The sequence below is a fragment of the Arabidopsis thaliana genome, chromosome 3 (genome assembly GCF_000001735.4).
Source record: "Arabidopsis thaliana chromosome 3, partial sequence".
In the NCBI taxonomy this organism is placed as follows: Eukaryota; Viridiplantae; Streptophyta; class Magnoliopsida; order Brassicales; family Brassicaceae; genus Arabidopsis; species Arabidopsis thaliana.
In genome coordinates, this window is record NC_003074.8 from 12,606,352 (window position 1) to 12,624,263 (window position 17,912).

Here is a 17,912-nt window from a genome sequence, read left to right on the forward strand (position 1 = left end):
AGGATGTCCAAGTCTTTCATGCCATATCTTAAATGTACTAGTAAACTCACTTGAGTGTACTGTGACACTCGAGTTTACTGTAACATTTGATGCGATTATATTTATTTTTGTGCAATATAATCCGGAGGATAACATTGGCAATTCTTCTAATATATATTGCCTCTCGGATTTTATGCAAAGATATTCAATGCCATCTTTATTCATAGTCTCTATATGATATCCATTACTTCGAATATCTTTGAAACTTATCAAGTTTCTATGAGACTTAGGGGAATATAATGCATCATTTACTTTAAAATGAGTTCCCCTTGGCATTGTAAAATTGGCTTCGCCAAAGCCTAATATTATCTTTGCATGGCCATTTATAGCACTCACGCTTCTAGCGGAGTCTTTTATTTCGAGAGAGGAGAAGTACTTTTTATCTTTAAAGATAGTGTGCGTATAAGCACTGTCCGCCAGACATATATCTTCATCCTCAATCTTGTATTTTGACATAGGCTATCCATATGTCATAACATATTTTCTGGAATAAAATATTTATTCATGAAACTTTGACATAGGCTATCCATATGTCATAACGAATATTTATTCATGAAATTTGACATAGGTTATCCATATGTCATAACTAATATTTATTCATGAAATTTGACATAGGCTATCCATATGTCATAACTAATATTTATTCATGAAATTTGACATAGGCTATCCATATGTCATAACTAATATTTATTCATGAAATTTGACATAGGCTATCCATATGTCATAACTAATATTTATTCATGAAATTTGACATAGGCTATCCATATGTCATAATATATAACATTATTCCAGAATTACAAAAGCATCTATAATGCTTGTCATGCATAGCATGATTATACATATGGCTATAATATATTATATTGATTTCTCGTTGTCATGATCAATCGAGAAAATCTGCGATATCAAGATGATTATCATCATCTTGGCCTTTAAAGGAAGGTCCCGGCTCATCACAGATGAGATTAGTTTCAACATCCCTTTCTTTTGCTTTTGTGAGGCTTTATACAGATCGGCTAAATGTTTTGGTATACGACACGTCTGGTACCAGTGTCCTTTCATGCCGCATCTGTGGCAAGTGCTTTCAACATGCCTTTTCTTAACACGACCAACATTATTTTTGTTGGTTCTTTCCGTGTTAAAATCATTGGGATGGAAACTTCTTCTTTTTCCTTGGCCACGATCACGACCTCTCCCACGACCACGACCACGGCCTCGACAAGGTCCGGGTCCTCGCCAATTATCATCACCGGATGTAGCAACATTCACTTCTAAAAGTGGAGCTGATCCAGGTGGGCGAGATAAATGATTCATCATCACGAGTTCATTATTTTGTTCAGCAACCAAAAGGACTTGCATCAACTCGGAATAACGAGTGTATCCTTTGGCCCGGTATTGCTGTTGAAGGATTACATTTCCAGGATGAAAAGTGGAGAGCGTTTTTTCAATCATATCATAATCGCTCACTTTTTCACCACATAATATCATCCTGGAGGTGATTCCGAACATGGCGGAATTATAATCACCAACACTTTTGTAATCCAAAAACCGGAGATTTAGCCATTCATGTCTGGCTTTTGGCAAAATCACATATTTTTGATGATCGAAACGATCTTTAAGTGATTGCCATAGATCCACAGGATCTTCTCTCGTGATGTATTCATTTTTCAAATTGTCGTGGAGATGGTGGCGTAGAAATACCATGGCTTTAGCTTTGCTCTCATCTGATGTCGTTTCAGATGCATCTATGGTGCTGAGAAGCCCATTTGATCTAAGATGCATCTTAATATCTGATGCCCATGACATATAATTTTTACCAGATACATCAAGGGCAACGACATCGAGCTTAGCTAGATTTGACATGATTATCTATATAAATAAATAATCATTCAATTAATGAGCCATTTATGGCATTTCGAATAGCATAGCCTACCATTCGATTAAGGAGGAGGTATAACCTCATACTCCGAAAATATCAAGCATATAATTTCTTATAAATGAATTAAAATGAATTTAACATAATTTAAATGTTACCTCAAAAGATGCTTGATCAAATAGACGATCGGTTGGTTAGACAACTCCCAGAGAGACGATCGTGCTGATAACGTGTTATAAAAGATTAAAGTAAGAAGGAAGAATAAAGACTAGAGAGAATAAAACTCAAAACCAGAGTTTTCTTATTGCTTTCTATTTCTCTTCTCTTTTCTCTCTATTTTCTCTATAACTTACAAATGAATGAAATGAGTTATATATAGTAGGGTTTACTTAGCTAGGAAGTAAATTACTTAGCGAATAAGTAATGGATAAACATCATCCATATCTTAAAGAAGAAGTAATGGATAAACATCATCCATATCTTAGGGATGAAGTATTGGATAAACATCATCCATATCTTGTGGATAGAGATGAGTGATGGATAATCACATTCATACTTATCCGGTTTATATCTTTATCTAATAATTCATAAGTCATTTTACAATTAACTGCAACTCTCTCAGTCTGGCATTTGTCATAAGTCCTAATTCTTTCACTTTTAGATGTTTCCTATCAAATCTCGAGAGAAAAAAAAATTTATTAAAAAAAAAAACAATTACTTCGCCAACTGTTCTACTCTTTCCCACGATCTCAAATCCTCCACTTTCCCTTCTAATTTCAACGATGAAACTTTACCCATAATTTCTTACAAAGAGACTACACATCTCTTCCTTTTCCTGATTCCGTTTTCTGCAAGTTCAATTGGAAAAAAAACTGATTCTTTTGTTGATATTCATCGTGTCAAAGTATTTTACGAAATTGGCTTTGTGATTTTTTTTTATGGCCAAGTTCCATTAGATCCTGGTTTGTTCGTGATTTTATTATTGCTTCGACTTTGATTCTTGAGTTACAACTTTTTGTTGGTTTTTAATATCTATATTGCTCATTTTATTTTCTCATATTCAATGCATGGACGATTACAAATACATCAATGGATTTTGCATTTTATAATCATTGAACTTTCAAATTTCCCCAAATCTAGATTACAACAGGGGTTTTTTATATGTCAAAATCACTTCTCATGATTTTAATCAACTTCTAAATCTAGATCTCTTATTAGATTCTTGATTCTATTTGTTAATTCATCTTCAGAGAATCCATTCTCTTGAAGAGGCAATAGGAGATGAGACACCTTCTCGGAAGATATATCGTAAATAATTTATTTATTTTCTTTCTAATATTTCAAGTTCTACACTTTACTATTTTACTCATCTAATCGATGTAACTTTTTTCACTGTTTTTATTCTTCATCTATATCAATGATTCCCAACAAATCCACGAAGATTTACTGACATTTTACTTTCAAAGTTCAAACAATACATTTTGGTAATTTATATGTCCTTCTTTTATTAACAGTTTAATTATTATTTTTAGTTTTGTTTATAATAAAAATGATAATTTTAGGAAAAATTACAACATATACCATATTTTTTCAAATCCTTATGCAATCTGCCATAATTTGCTGGGCCTTACAACTCATGCCACATTTCATACTGAAATGTCGATTTTGTCCCTTTCCATATCCTTCTCTATTTTATCTCTCCTTCCTCGAAATCTGTGCGCTTTAACCATACATTATTATCTTCCCGAAGACGAAACGCTTTTGTCTCTCTCTCACTTTTCCTGACAACCTGCACATATTCTTTACATGTAACTTTCAATTAAATTTGTCTCCCAATTTTATTCATCATAATATTTCTGTTGTATCTAGATCTTGTCCCGATCCAATTCTATTACTCATTCGATATTATTAAAATATGTTAAATTGTAGGTGAAGACAATAACGCTCAACTAATCTGTGGACCAAAATAGATGGCGAAAATCTAAATAAAATTCAAAATTCTTAAATAAGAACAATTGCATATAAGATGTAGGATTCATAATAATAGAGCAAGATGATGAAATCGAGGACAAAACGTAGATGCAACAGACAATTTCTATTCAGAGACAAGATCTGGAGACTAAAACAAAAGTCTTGCTCCAATTGTTCTCCGTTAACAGGTAATCATGTCCCCTAATGCATTATATATTACATTGTCCCCCGCTATCAGGTAATCATGTCTCCTAATGTATTATATATTACGTTGCCCCCCCTAGAATTTTGGATAACCAATATGTTTAAACAAGTCATTTTTAAATACCCAATAACAACAGTAGAAGCCAGCTGTTCTCCACTATTCTTTCCCCTAATCCTTTATGCTTCCACCATGATTTTTCGTCCTGTATCATCACATCAGCCAAAAGCTGATATGTCGCCATCTTCGTCAGAGCGCTGTCCCACTTTAAGGGTAATTTCGTCCATTATGATTATTTTTTTACTCTTGACCCTGTGCAGAGCACATGATTAAACTAGTGAACTAATAAATTGTTTTGGTTTGGAATTTAATCAATTTAAATTAGTTGTTATAAAAGTAAAGAGATGTTACTATATATAATACTTTGTAGCCTAAAATAAATGGTAGGACTATTTTTAAGTTGATTAATTCCAAACTATAATTTAAAATATATAATTTATGAAAATTTTTAATAATTTTAAAGTGTGTGTCGACAATTTTTGCTTAAGAATGTTACCAAATCTAGTATTAATGTTAATAGTCATAGGACATACAAAAAAAAAAAGATCTGAACCAAAAAGAAAATGCATACAAAAAAATGAGATTCATAACCACCAAAGAGAAAAAATTGGATTGCGGCTTTTGCTTTGATACGTTCTCTATTTTTCATCTCACATCTGCTTTACTCTCTTTTGATCTTTCATCTTCAAATCTGGGTTTTTGATTTTCGGATTCAATTGTTTCTCCGATTGGTTTAGATACTTTTGCTTTCTTCTTATTCTCTAATGTGATCTGATTTCCAGAGAGCTCAGTTTCTCCATAATTTTGATCTCAATTTCAGGGTATGATCCTTAATCCATCTGACACACTAAGCATGTTTCGATCTAATTTTCTGAACTCTGCTTTATCAACTCTAATCTTGTCTTTTCGCAATGGTTGTAAGGTATGTGTAATGTTGTAAAATGACTGATAGCTTTTTATGTTTGGTGATGAAAAACGGGGTTTAGGTGTTTAGTATTTATAGGATAACTAATTAGGCTTCGCTAATTCATAGCAAGCGACAAAAAAATATTCACTGCCGCAAGATATTAGGGAATAAATGTTTGATTATGCCAGGTTTATAGAGATATCAAAAAACTATGGAAAGATCAAATGTTAATGGCGAATAACAAGGTTAGGAGATAACTGCTAGGTTTATCGAGAGATCATCAAGATATGGAAGGTTTGAATTAAAGTTGTTATGATTGCATATAAGTTAGCAAATGAGTTGAATTTAACCGACTATTATGGAAAGGATTTAAGGTAATAAAGATGTGTATTGTTCATTTGTGATAAAACAGGATCCAAACAAATTAATAAAAAAACCCATCAAATATTTATCCATGGTTCGAATACGATAAAACCGGGTGAATCCAGACCCGAATGAATTAAAACCGGGTTTAAGGAAATTAACTTGAGGTATTTGCCGTTTGTCAGTCTAATCCAGATTTTCCATAAAGTATAGAAAAATGTGACAAACATAAAGAAATTGGTACGTATACATTTACTGATTTATGTAGTTATTTTTTTCTCTTTTGTATAATTCTAGATATTGACTCGTGATACACCGCTAGTTGATATTTCCGTTCAAAAATTAAAGATTTTATTTTAGTAATATTATTTATATATAAATAATATTTTAAGAGTTATAACACGGACTTATATAATTTTTGTTTTTATGATGATTTATAGATATATGTTATTGTTTTTCATCTAGATAAATTTCCTCAAATGACACTAAATGAAGTTTTTCGTCCCAAAAATGGCACTAAATGAATTTTTTGTGACAAAAATAGCATTCCTAAGTTTATTGGACAAATATAGCACTCATTTACCTTATTTTTGATTTTTAAAAAATTAATAAACACCAAGAGACGATAATGGGAATACGTGAGTTCTCTCTCAGGCCCTAATATCGAGAAGCTCTCGCTAGCCATGCTTTTTGATGTCGGTTAAGCTTCGGCTCGCCGACGTCGGGATTTTGTCTCTTCTTTCTTCCTCTTTCGCAATCTATGTTCTGTTTTAATCTTACTTCAACTATTTTCTCAACCTTTTAAAAACTTTCATCAACCTTTTTGAACCCTTTTTCAATCAACAAGCTCAAATGATCCCTCAATTCATAGTGGCAACAAATGGAGGAGTTGTCAGGTGCAGCTCTTCCAGATTCATGCTCTGCCCACACTCCCTAAGGTGAAGCTATTATCCCCAATACCTCCCCAAATTTTTAGATCTGAATCAAATCAAAGGTTAGATTTGTCCACCACCAACCTTTTTTGCACCATGAAGACTATGTGTAGCATGTGTACTCCACTTCTTTCCCCTCTGACAAAGAGTGTCTCAACTCCGATCATATGCTCGTCTCTACGTAGCCGCCACACCATCACCATTCCCAGCCCAGCCGAGGAGAATTTAGGGTTCTATTTGTTGGGCCTATGGTCAAATTTAGGCCCATTATCCAAGTCTCGACTCAATACAATAAGCAGAGGCGTGAATCCTCTAAAAGATTGGCCTAGGTCTCTTACCTTTTTTTTTTTGTCAAAGCCTTTACTTATGCTGCATTGTTTCTCTGATATATGTTTCCAAGAAGCATCGTTTCACCTGAGATGTGAATCGATTTCGTTGAGGTTCTGGTTTTGTCACCTTAAGATCATGTTGCCACAATCATCAATGGCTACGCTTTGTGAAAGCTTAAACTTATTGACTCTTGATCGACGGTGTGCTTGGTCATAGATCTTCTTTTGCCAGGTCCGGTTATGAAAAATCTCTATCAAACCCAATCTATTTAGTACCTTTTGAAACAACCCGACCCATTTTAAAAAAAAAAAAATATAATTAAATATTCCCATAAATATCTAATTAAACCAACCAATAACATAATAATTAAACCGCAAGTCAAAAATACTATTTTATGAATAAATAAATAATTCGACCAACAAAACCAAGAATAACTGACAATCCTAACCGGGTTCCAATAACCAAAAACATCAAAAATAAAACCAACGAGTTCCTAGATCATCCTCTCTTCCTTGCCATGATTCCACGATCACACTTTATCTTTACCTGCATCAACAACACAATGAGATGCGTAAGTATTATCATAAATACTTAGTGAGGCGATCCTCCCATCTACGAGCTATACACACAAGCAAATACAAAGGTATAATCACGAATACAATACAAACAAACCAGTCATTGAACAATTCACCCAAAACACATTCACCACACCTACATATCAACACACAAAATAAATCACACAACCCAATCGCTCAGATAAGCTCATGGTCACGCACTCACCTTAACAAATTGATTCTAATAGCAATTTAACCCAGGAGAGACTCTCCTTGCGTCTGAAACAGTCCAGAAACGTCGTTAACTATTCAATCGCTCCGGTGAAATCCTAGCTGCAGACGTCACAAAGCTGCCCACAAAATCTCGTGCCGATCGGAAAACAGACGAGACCACGATCTCAGTTTCAATCTCCGCTGGTCCTAATTCGCGTCTGAGAAAACGTGTCTCACGAAACTGCGAATAACTCAACCAATTTTAATCCAAATCCAATTCTGTAAACTGGAGAATAACGACAAAGGACTTCGGAATAACTCTACCAAATTTCGTTACCTTTTACCACGATTTGATATGACGAAACTGATTTCTCCCAAACCCTAACGATTCTGCTCATTCTCCTTTTCTCTCTTTTTCTCCTTTATAAAACGAAAAGTGGCTAACTAAAGCCCTAATTTCTAGTTTCCTTCTTTTATAGGCACACGCTAGGGTTTCCAATTAACCCAACCAATTAAACCGGATGATTTTAAAACAAACCCTAACCGATTTTCCCAGTTCACGGGCGTTACAATTCTCCCCCACTAACATAGATTCGTCCTCGAATCTAGCTTCACCCTTCCACTCCGAGGAACTTCGTGCAACCATCAATACAGTCCGCACTCCCTCCAACCAGACCCCCTCTAGGTCTCTCTATCCAGTCGATATACTCACGATTTACTAGTCATTGTTGCTCACAACTCACTCTCCACTCTCAGACCGCAATCTTCGAGCATAAACCGTCACTCTCAGGCCTCGGCCTACGGTATCTCGGGTATCACACATATTATCTTCCCCACTCAAAGTCAAACCCTGAGTTGTGTCGGCTCACTCTCAGCCACAAAGTCATCGAGTTACGACACTTGGAGAAAATAATACCACAAAACTCGCTCTCGGGTCGTCACCCTAAAGCGTGCTCTCGGATCGTCACCCGAAGCCACCGTACCCCTCGTACTCTAAAGACACCATGTCCCTCGAGTTACCGGTACCTCAGGAGCATACCCCGCTCCTCACGAGTCGTTGGGACCCTCATGTCCCTCGAGCAACAATACTAAACGCTTCCGAGCATATCTCCAGACTCTCTCATGGATTCGCGTAAGACACCTCTATGCCTCACCATCCATCATATCCCCTCGAGAACATCCTTATGACCAACTCCCGGCCATCTCGTAAACATACCTTTCTCTTAGGTTGTTTACTCAAACTTTCCAAAAATAGACAAGTCCTTTCTAGGAAACTTTCCATTTTTGGAAACCGCACAACACATTCTTAAATAAGACAACTCAAGTCAAATCCAAGAAAAAAAATACTCATCTTATTAATCATCAACTGTCATGATCGTTACAACTCCAAACGAAAATACAAATGAAAGCGAAATAAGAACAACAACTCAAAAGCTCAAAAACTCAACAACACTGAAACTGGAAACCAAGGAAAGGCAAACTCATGCAGCAACCTGCTTCTCGAACCACTTCTTGAACCTTGCCTTCATCCTCGCCTCTGGCTCCCAAGTCTCCTCTGTCACACCATCGCAGTCCCACAGGACTTTGATCAAAGGAATCTTCTTCCGCCGAAGTTCCTTGATCCTCCTCTCGAGAACCCTCACTGGTCTCGCCTCCAAAGTCATGTTGGGCTGAAGATCCTCTGGAATCTTAGCCAACACCTCATCATCCTTGTGAAGACACTTCCCCAGCATCGACACATGAAAGACCTTGTGAAACGCACGCATAACATCAGGCAACTCTAACCTGTATGCCACTGGTTCCACCCTCTCAACAATCCTGAACGGACCCATGTACCTCGGACTCAACTTAGTCTCTAAGATAGACCTGTTCGGACCTCGCAACATGGCCATCTTAAGATACACTCTGTCCCCAACCTCAAACTCAAGCTCTCTCCTCCTCTTGTCAGCATAACTCCGCTGTCGATCCTGAGATTCCTTCATGTTCAGCTTAAGGACCCGGATCCTCTCCGTGGTCTCCTGAACATAATCTGCACCATATATGCTCCTCTCCCCCACTTGGTTCCAGTATAACGGTGTCCTGCATGGCCTCCCGTACAACGCTTCAAAAGGAGCCATCCCAATACTCGCCTGATAGCTATTGTTATAAGCAAACTCTACCAGACTCAAGTGATCCGCCCAATGACCTCCCCAATCCAAGACACACATCCGCAACATATCCTCAAGCGTCTGAATAGTCCTCTCAGATTGCCCATCTGTCTGTGGATGATAAGCCGTGCTCATCTGCACTTTAGTGCCCATCTCTGCCTGAAAGGCTCTCCAAAATGCAGAAGTAAACTTGGAATCCCTGTCTGACACAATACTCACAGGTACTCCATGCAACTTCACGATCTCGCTCACATATTTCTTAGCCAACACCGCCGCTCCATCGGTTTTTCTGATGGCCAGAAAATGTGTTGACTTAGTCAGACGGTCCACGATCACCCAAATAGCATCTTTGGTTCGCGACACAGGCAACCCAACACAAAATCCATCGTGATAAAATCCCACTTCCACTCAGGAATGGGTAAACTCTGCAACATGCCACCTGGCACCTGATGCTCAGCCTTAACTAACTGGCAAACATCGCACTCTGCAACCCAATTAGCAACATCCCTCTTCATCCCGACCCACTGATAGTACCGCTTGAGGTCTCGGTACAACTTAGTCGCTCCTGGATGAATGGAAAACATGCTCGCATGAGCCTCACTCAAGATCTCCCGTCGCAACTCCTCATCCTTAGGCACACAAACTCGCCCATGCACAAGGATAGTCCCATTAGCTGCAAACTGATACACAGAGCCCTCTGCCTTAGAAGCCGCAATCAACCCCTCATCCTTCTCCTGAGCCAACCGAACTCTAGTCAGAAGATCTGCTCGATCCACAGCTTCCAATCCCAATGGCTCTCGTGCCACAGCACACAACCGCAAAGCACCAATCTCACTCACCAAGGCCTCAACACTCTGCCCTGGAGCCGCGCCCACGCACTTACGGCTCAACGCGTCTGCAACCACATTAGCCTTACCGGGATGGTAAGCTATCTCCAGATCATAATCACCCACCAACTCCATCCATCGCCTCTGCCTCAGGTTCAGCTCTGGCTGAGTGAAGATATACTTCAAACTCTTATGATCCGTGAACACCTGCACTTTCCCGCCATAAAGATAAGACCTCCAAATTTTCAAGGCAAAGATTACTGCAGCCATCTCCAAATCGTGAGTAGGATAGTTGCCCTCATGCTTCCTCAACTGCCGTGATGCATAGGCAATAACCTTCCCACGCTGCATTAGAACACAACCCAAACTAACTCCCGAGGCATCAGTATACACCATGTAAGGCTCTCCATGCTCTGGCAATGCTAACACTGGTGTACTCGTCAACATCTCCTTCAGGCTCACAAAACCCTCCTCGCACTCCGGTGACCAAACAAAAGGAACATCCTTCCCTGTCAGCTTAGTCATCGGTTGTGCCATACTCGCAAACCCCTTGACGAACCTCCTGTAATACCCTGCCAACCCAAGAAAACTCCTGATCTCAGTGGCATTCGTCGGTCTAGGCCAATCTCTTATAGCCTCAATCTTCTCTGGATCCACTGAAACTCCCTCTACAGAAACAATGTGACCAAGAAAACCCATCTCTCTCTGCCAGAAATTGCACTTACTCAACTTAGCGAACAACTTCTGCTCCCGTAGCTTCTCCATCACTCTCCTCAGATGTACCTCATGCTCCTCAGGACTCTTAGAATACACCAGAATGTCATCAATAAAGATGATCACAAACTCATCCAAAAACTCCTGGAACACGCTGTTCATCAACCTCATGAACGCTGCAGGTGCATTAGCCAACCCGAAAGGCATCACCACGAACTCAAAATGTCCATATCTCGTCCTGAAAGCAGTCTTGCGAACATCTGCCTCCGCTATCGGGATCTGGTGATAACCCGACGTCAAATCGATTTTGGAGAAACAAGTAGCAACCCTCAACTGATCCAACAACTCATCGATCCTTGGCAAAGGGTACTTGTTCTTCACAGTGACCCGGTTCAACTCCCGGTAGTCAATACATAAGCGGAAACTCCTGTCTTTCTTCTTCACAAATAACATCGGCGCTCCCCAAGGTGAAGTACTAGGACGAATGAATCCCTTACCCAATAAATCCTCTAGCTGCTTCTTTAGCTCTGCCATCTCTGCTGGAGCCATCCTGTAGGGTGCCTTAGACAACGGCGCTGTCTCTGGTTCCAACTCAATCGTGAAAGGATCAGACCGTGATGGTGGTAATCCCTGCAACGATTGAAACACATCCTCGAACTCCTGAACAACCCGAATGTCGCTCACTGCTACCTGCCCCATAGACTCCGGCATAGATATCGTCACCAGGTAAGCCTCGCAGCCCTTCTCGATCATTTTCTCTGCCCGCACGGCTGAGATGACGAGACTCCCTGAGGTAGGTCTCACTCCCTGATAAACCAACCTTCCCTCTGGCCGCTCAAAAGAAACTCTCCCACGGTGGCAGTCAAGATTTACTCTGTAATGATCCAACCAATCCATTTTAAGAATAACATCATACAACTCTACAGGGCTGATAATCAAATCTGCTGGCATTGACTCCCCTGCAATCTGAATATCTACATCCTTCGCTCTCCCCAGAACCGCTAGAAACTGCCCTCCAGCAACCTTGACGTGGAGATGTCCCCTCTCCCTGCAGTGGTAGCACTCCCTCGTCTCAGCTCGCTGCGTGCAATCCGTCACCTTGTGGTCAAGGCTCCCACAAGAAAAACATCCTGCACGACCACCCTGTCCAGCTCTGGAAGGATGATCCCACTTCCTCTTCTGCCCCTGTGCAGGCTTGCCGCCCTTGCTAGGTGTCACCTGCTGCTGAGTCTTCTTCGGTTGTACCGCTGGACTCACTCCCACCACCTGCCTCTGAAGGTCCTCCTCTACCTCAGCAGCCGTCTCCACCAGTGCCGCCTTCGTGGCGTACTGCGACACTCTACACCGCACTCTCAAATCCGGTCGAAGTCCCCTCAAGAACCTCCTCATCTGGGCCTGGTCATCCTCCATGCCCCGACCCGCATACACCAAGAGTCGGTTACACTCCCGGTCATACTCCCGAACCGACCGCTCACCCTGTGTCAGCTCAAGAAAACGCGCCTTCATACGGTCGAGCGCCTCCTTCAGAAAGTACTTGGCATTAAACTCAGCCACGAAATCTGCCCAAGACATATCCGCCTGCCTCCTCCTGGCAGTCACACTCCGCCATCACTGCTAGATCCACCCGATACTCCGTCGGGCATCTGCTCGAACCGAAGTTCCGCTCAACCCGCGACTTCCAACTGTCGGCCTCCTCAGGACTAGTACCACCAGAAAAATACCCGGTGCCAATCCTCTGCAACTGCTCCATCATCCTCAAATAAGATGGAACCTCCTCAACAACCGCAGCCCGCTGCTGCACCTCCGCCACTCGTGGCGCAACTGGAGCCTCCACTGGTACCACACCTGGTAACCGCTCCAACAACTGCCTCAACAGGCCCGCCAAACCAACCTCTGGAACCTGGGCTCCTCCGGCTGCGGCACCCATCACTCCTGGGCCCTCAGCACCAACGGCATGCACACCGGTACCGACACCAGCTCCACCAGCCCCCACTCCGACTGCACCAGCTATATCGGCACCAAGACCGTTCCTAACCCCGGGCTCCACAAACTCAGGCTGCGAACCCACACTCTGCTCAACTGTGGCACTGTGGCCATCACTCTCGCCGGTACCCTCGAAGACTCGTCCCCTACCGCGACAATTAAGGCTCATTTATATCACAAGAACAAATGGCTAAGAAACTAAAACAAACGAATATATCACAAACAACTTACTGTGGAATCTCATTTAAGGCTCGGAGAAGATGATGCTAGGACTCCAACAACACACAATTGACTAAACACTCCATAATCAATCCTCAATATGCTAACACCCTAGCTCATCCCACATCAATCATCAGGAAAATAATTCATCAATTAATTTTTCTACACATCCTAGAACCGTAATCGCTCTGATACCAAATTGAAACAACCCGACCCATTTTTTTTTAAAATATAATTAAATATTCCCATAAATATCTAATTAAACCAACCAATAACATAATAATTAAACCGCAAGTCAAAAATACTATTTTATGAATAAATAAATAATTCGACCAACAAAACCAAGAATAACTGACAATCCTAACCGGGTTCCAATAACCAAAAACATCAAAAATAAAACCAACGAGTTCCTAGATCATCCTCTCTTCCTTGCCATGATTCCACGATCACACTTTATCTTTACCTGCATCAACAACACAATGAGATGCGTAAGTATTATCATAAATACTTAGTGAGGCGATCCTCCCATCTACGAGCTATACACACAAGCAAATACAAAGGTATAATCACGAATACAATACAAACAAACCAGTCATTGAACAATTCACCCAAAACACATTCACCACACCTACATATCAACACACAAAATAAATCACACAACCCAATCGCTCAGATAAGCTCATGGTCACGCACTCACCTTAACAAATTGATTCTAATAGCAATTTAACCCAGGAGAGACTCTCCTTGCGTCTGAAACAGTCCAGAAACGTCGTTAACTATTCAATCGCTCCGGTGAAATCCTAGCTGCAGACGTCACAAAGCTGCCCACAAAATCTCGTGCCGATCGGAAAACAGACGAGACCACGATCTCAGTTTCAATCTCCGCTGGTCCTAATTCGCGTCTGAGAAAACGTGTCTCACGAAACTGCGAATAACTCAACCAATTTTAATCCAAATCCAATTCTGTAAACTGGAGAATAACGACAAAGGACTTCGGAATAACTCTACCAAATTTCGTTACCTTTTACCACGATTTGATATGACGAAACTGATTTCTCCCAAACCCTAACGATTCTGCTCATTCTCCTTTTCTCTCTTTTTCTCCTTTATAAAACGAAAAGTGGCTAACTAAAGCCCTAATTTCGAGTTTCCTTCTTTTATAGGCACACGCTAGGGTTTCCAATTAACCCAACCAATTAAATCGGATGATTTTAAAACAAACCCTAACCGATTTTCCAGTTCACGGGCGTTACACCTTTTAACTCTCTTTTGGCTTGTCATGGACTCCATGCTAGAAGAGAAACGACATCTTTAGGCTGGTTTGATAGCTACCATTGTTGAAGTCATATGGGAAGTATTTTTCAGACTCCCTCCGAGGAATCTAGTCTCAACCAACTTTACATCGATTACAAGCTTTCCCTAGAAGAATCCTCTCACCGAGCTTCGTTAATGGCAGTAGATAATCTTGGAGCGTTACTTGCGCCTTGTCTGGTGAGTTTCTCGAGGGCGCATGTCATATTTTTCTTCTGGACCGTTTTCTCTCTTATTGAGATATTATCAAAGTTGGATTTTCAAATCCTGCACTAAGCGGTTCAAATTTAATGTGTTTTCTCTACGGCTTGATCGGGAAAGGACTCCTTTACCCTTGAGTTGGCTTTGCAAGAATCCACTCCAAATTCAGCGAATAGCTTCTTTCGATGAGAACCTTATGTCCCTAACTCTTTCTCTTGTATCGGCAAGAATCGAGTTTATGGAACCTTCTTCAACGTCCCAATGTCTATTGATAAGAACAGTTCCCCATGGTCCCGAATTGGTCGCGAATGTGGCTTCGGCTTCCCTTGGACTCGCATGTGACTTGGTGCTATATTGCCCATGTCTCCAATTCCTTTTGGATACGTTGCTGAACTATCTATCCTTTATATTGCCTTTTAGCTATGATAGTAATCTTCCTTTATCATTGGCTAAAACTCTAAGCTTTGTACACTCCTATTCCGGTTGATTGAATGAAACAGGTCTTTGCACACAAAAAAAATAGTAAACAAATAAACAAAACTCAAAACTTTTGGGAAGAGATCTAACGACGAAGAGAGATGACGACGGCAGAGAGAATTGCCGGCGACGTAGAGAGCTGCTGGCGATGTAGAGAGCTACCAATGATGGAGACAGTTACCGGCGGAGAGAGCTGGCGACAAAGCTTCTATTGAGGAATTAGGCAAATTGTGGAATTAGGAGAATTGCAGTACAATTGCAGAGAGCTGCCGGCGGAGAGTGTTGACGACGAAGCTTCTATTCTCAGACTCTGCGATTATTGTTGAATTATGGCTTTCTATTGTGGAATTAGGCGAATTGTAGATGCGTTCATTGATTCACCACAAAGAATTCCGATGTGTCATTGTTCATCTTTTACCTTTTTCATTGTTCGGCTTGATTGCATTAGAAATCTTATGTTTATCTATTTGTGAGGTTATTTTCTTCCGAATGATATGAATATTTTGTATATTTTTTTGTGTTTTTATACTATATGTAGGTTGTATACTTTTGTTGGTGTTTGAAATGTAATTGTGTGTTGCCTGTAGGATCAAACGAAACATATACTTTCATCGTTAGTGATTGTAGATGAGACCATAGACTATAGCCAAGTATACAAAATACATAGTAATTGATAAGTAGATGAGACTTGTAACTGGAACTGTGGATAAGTAGATGATTTACGAATTCTGAAGGATCTTGTAGTTTGTTCATTGTATTTGGTTGTTGCTTTCTTTAGGTATGATGTAGGTATGGTGGAGATATACTCTCTTTTTGGAGAGTGGAAACAAAATGAAAAACTTCAGTGAGTTTTAGAAATGATACATTTACTTTGGATATATCTACATGTACAAAAAAGCAATATAAACCTAATAAATCTCAGTACAAATCATCACACCATATACCAAGTACGGAAAAAACATACCTGCAGCTAAAATATTTTTCTATCTCGTCATGAATAATATTACCCTTTTCATCCTCTTTTTGATGTAGTTCAAAAGATACTTAATAGAACTTGATTGGTTACACCATTCGACGTTAATAAGTGCACGATAACGTAACAACAACGCTCTATTGTAAGAAACAACGTACTTGTTGTCGCACTCGAAACCCTTTTTCACGATTAATCTCTTATCGTCACGTCTCCTATAGAGGGGCTAACCATCATCGTTGAGCGTCGTCGAAGAGCTTCTTGGTGTTAGAAATTTTTTTGAACATTTCCCATTATTCATGCAAACATTATTGGGAAATTCTGGTCCACACGGTCCATGTATCATACAACCAGAGACTATGTCATATAAATGCGGCTCTAGATCTTTATCTCAGCACCGATGAATTTATCAATATGATCACCAGTTGGAATCTTTGAGTCTTTTCCTAAAAATAGAACCATATGTGCATGAGGAAGACCCCTCTTCTGATCACTAAACATAGATTTTAATGTGTAACAATACTGTTAATACATTATTTTATGTTAATATTCGCATTGATTAATGAGGATATGTTTTATTTCATCCTAAATCTATAGAAAATATTTTCATAACGATTTTAAAAATACTTAAGTATACGATATTATAACTTAGTAGGTTGTCTAATAATGGTAAATAATAAAGTATAGTAATATAAATTAAATTTAGATATGAAACCAATCAAGGAAATATGTTGTATTTTCTGATTATTAATATGTCCATTTTCATGAATTAGATATATAGATAGAATTCATATTTATATTGGTATAAGGTCTGTATTATTATAAACCGGGGGAATTATTATTGTCAAACTTTAACAATAATAATTAATTTAGATCATATAAATAGCGGTATAAAATAAAAGTGTTTGTCTAACAATCAAAATTTGGATATTATAGAATATTATATATCAAAGTACATCAGAATATAATTAATATGTTTATTAAAACCAAAGAAATTATAATAATTAATCTAAGTCATAAAAACATAAGAGCTGGAGAAAAATAAGATCATTAGTTCTAGGATTCATGATCAAAACGTGTAAATTGATATGTAATAAATTTATAAGTAATGAAGAAAGAAAAAGATGATAAAACAAAACAAAGATCATCACGAAGACTTTTTACGTGGTAATTTAGAACATCATGAGATAGTTTGAAAAGCACACCTTATCAACCACAAATTAATGTGATGTGTTAAGAGATAAATATATAACATATGAACACTCACAATGATTAAAAATCTTCAACTTCTTGAATATAAGCGTTCAGCGTATATTCAGTGAAATTTGTGTTACATATAGAAGTTTCTCATGAGAAACAGTCCAGTTTTAAGATATAAGAAAGTATCAATCTAAAGGTACATACAAATACATATTTAATAAAAGAATGAAAAATACTTTTGTAACCATCAACAACACCCATCAAATAATACAAACAACAACTTCTCTTTCTAATCATCTCCACATATTATAAAATCTCACAGCATCTGTGTCGGTTAACTCACATTTCAATATATTATTCCTATACAGTAGACACATTAATTTTTTTTTTAAAAACACATGAGGTTAGAATTAGCTCAT

At 39.0% G+C, this 17,912-nt stretch overlaps 3 pseudogenes across 3 annotated transcripts; all 3 read right to left on the reverse strand.

Moving 5' to 3' along the window:
• Window positions 1-919: 919 nt before the first annotated feature.
• On the reverse strand, window positions 920-1,899 carry AT3G30843 (annotated as a pseudogene; the record flags this gene model as incomplete). The annotated part of the gene is made up of 2 exons: window positions 920-1,037; window positions 1,085-1,899.
• A 6,400-nt stretch (window positions 1,900-8,299) lies between these two features.
• Window positions 8,300-12,668, reverse strand: AT3G30846 (annotated as a pseudogene; the record flags this gene model as incomplete). The annotated part of the gene is made up of 1 exon: window positions 8,300-12,668.
• A 2,994-nt stretch (window positions 12,669-15,662) lies between these two features.
• On the reverse strand, window positions 15,663-16,177 carry AT3G30847 (annotated as a pseudogene). Its single transcript has one exon.
• Between the last annotated feature and the right edge of the window lie 1,735 nt (window positions 16,178-17,912).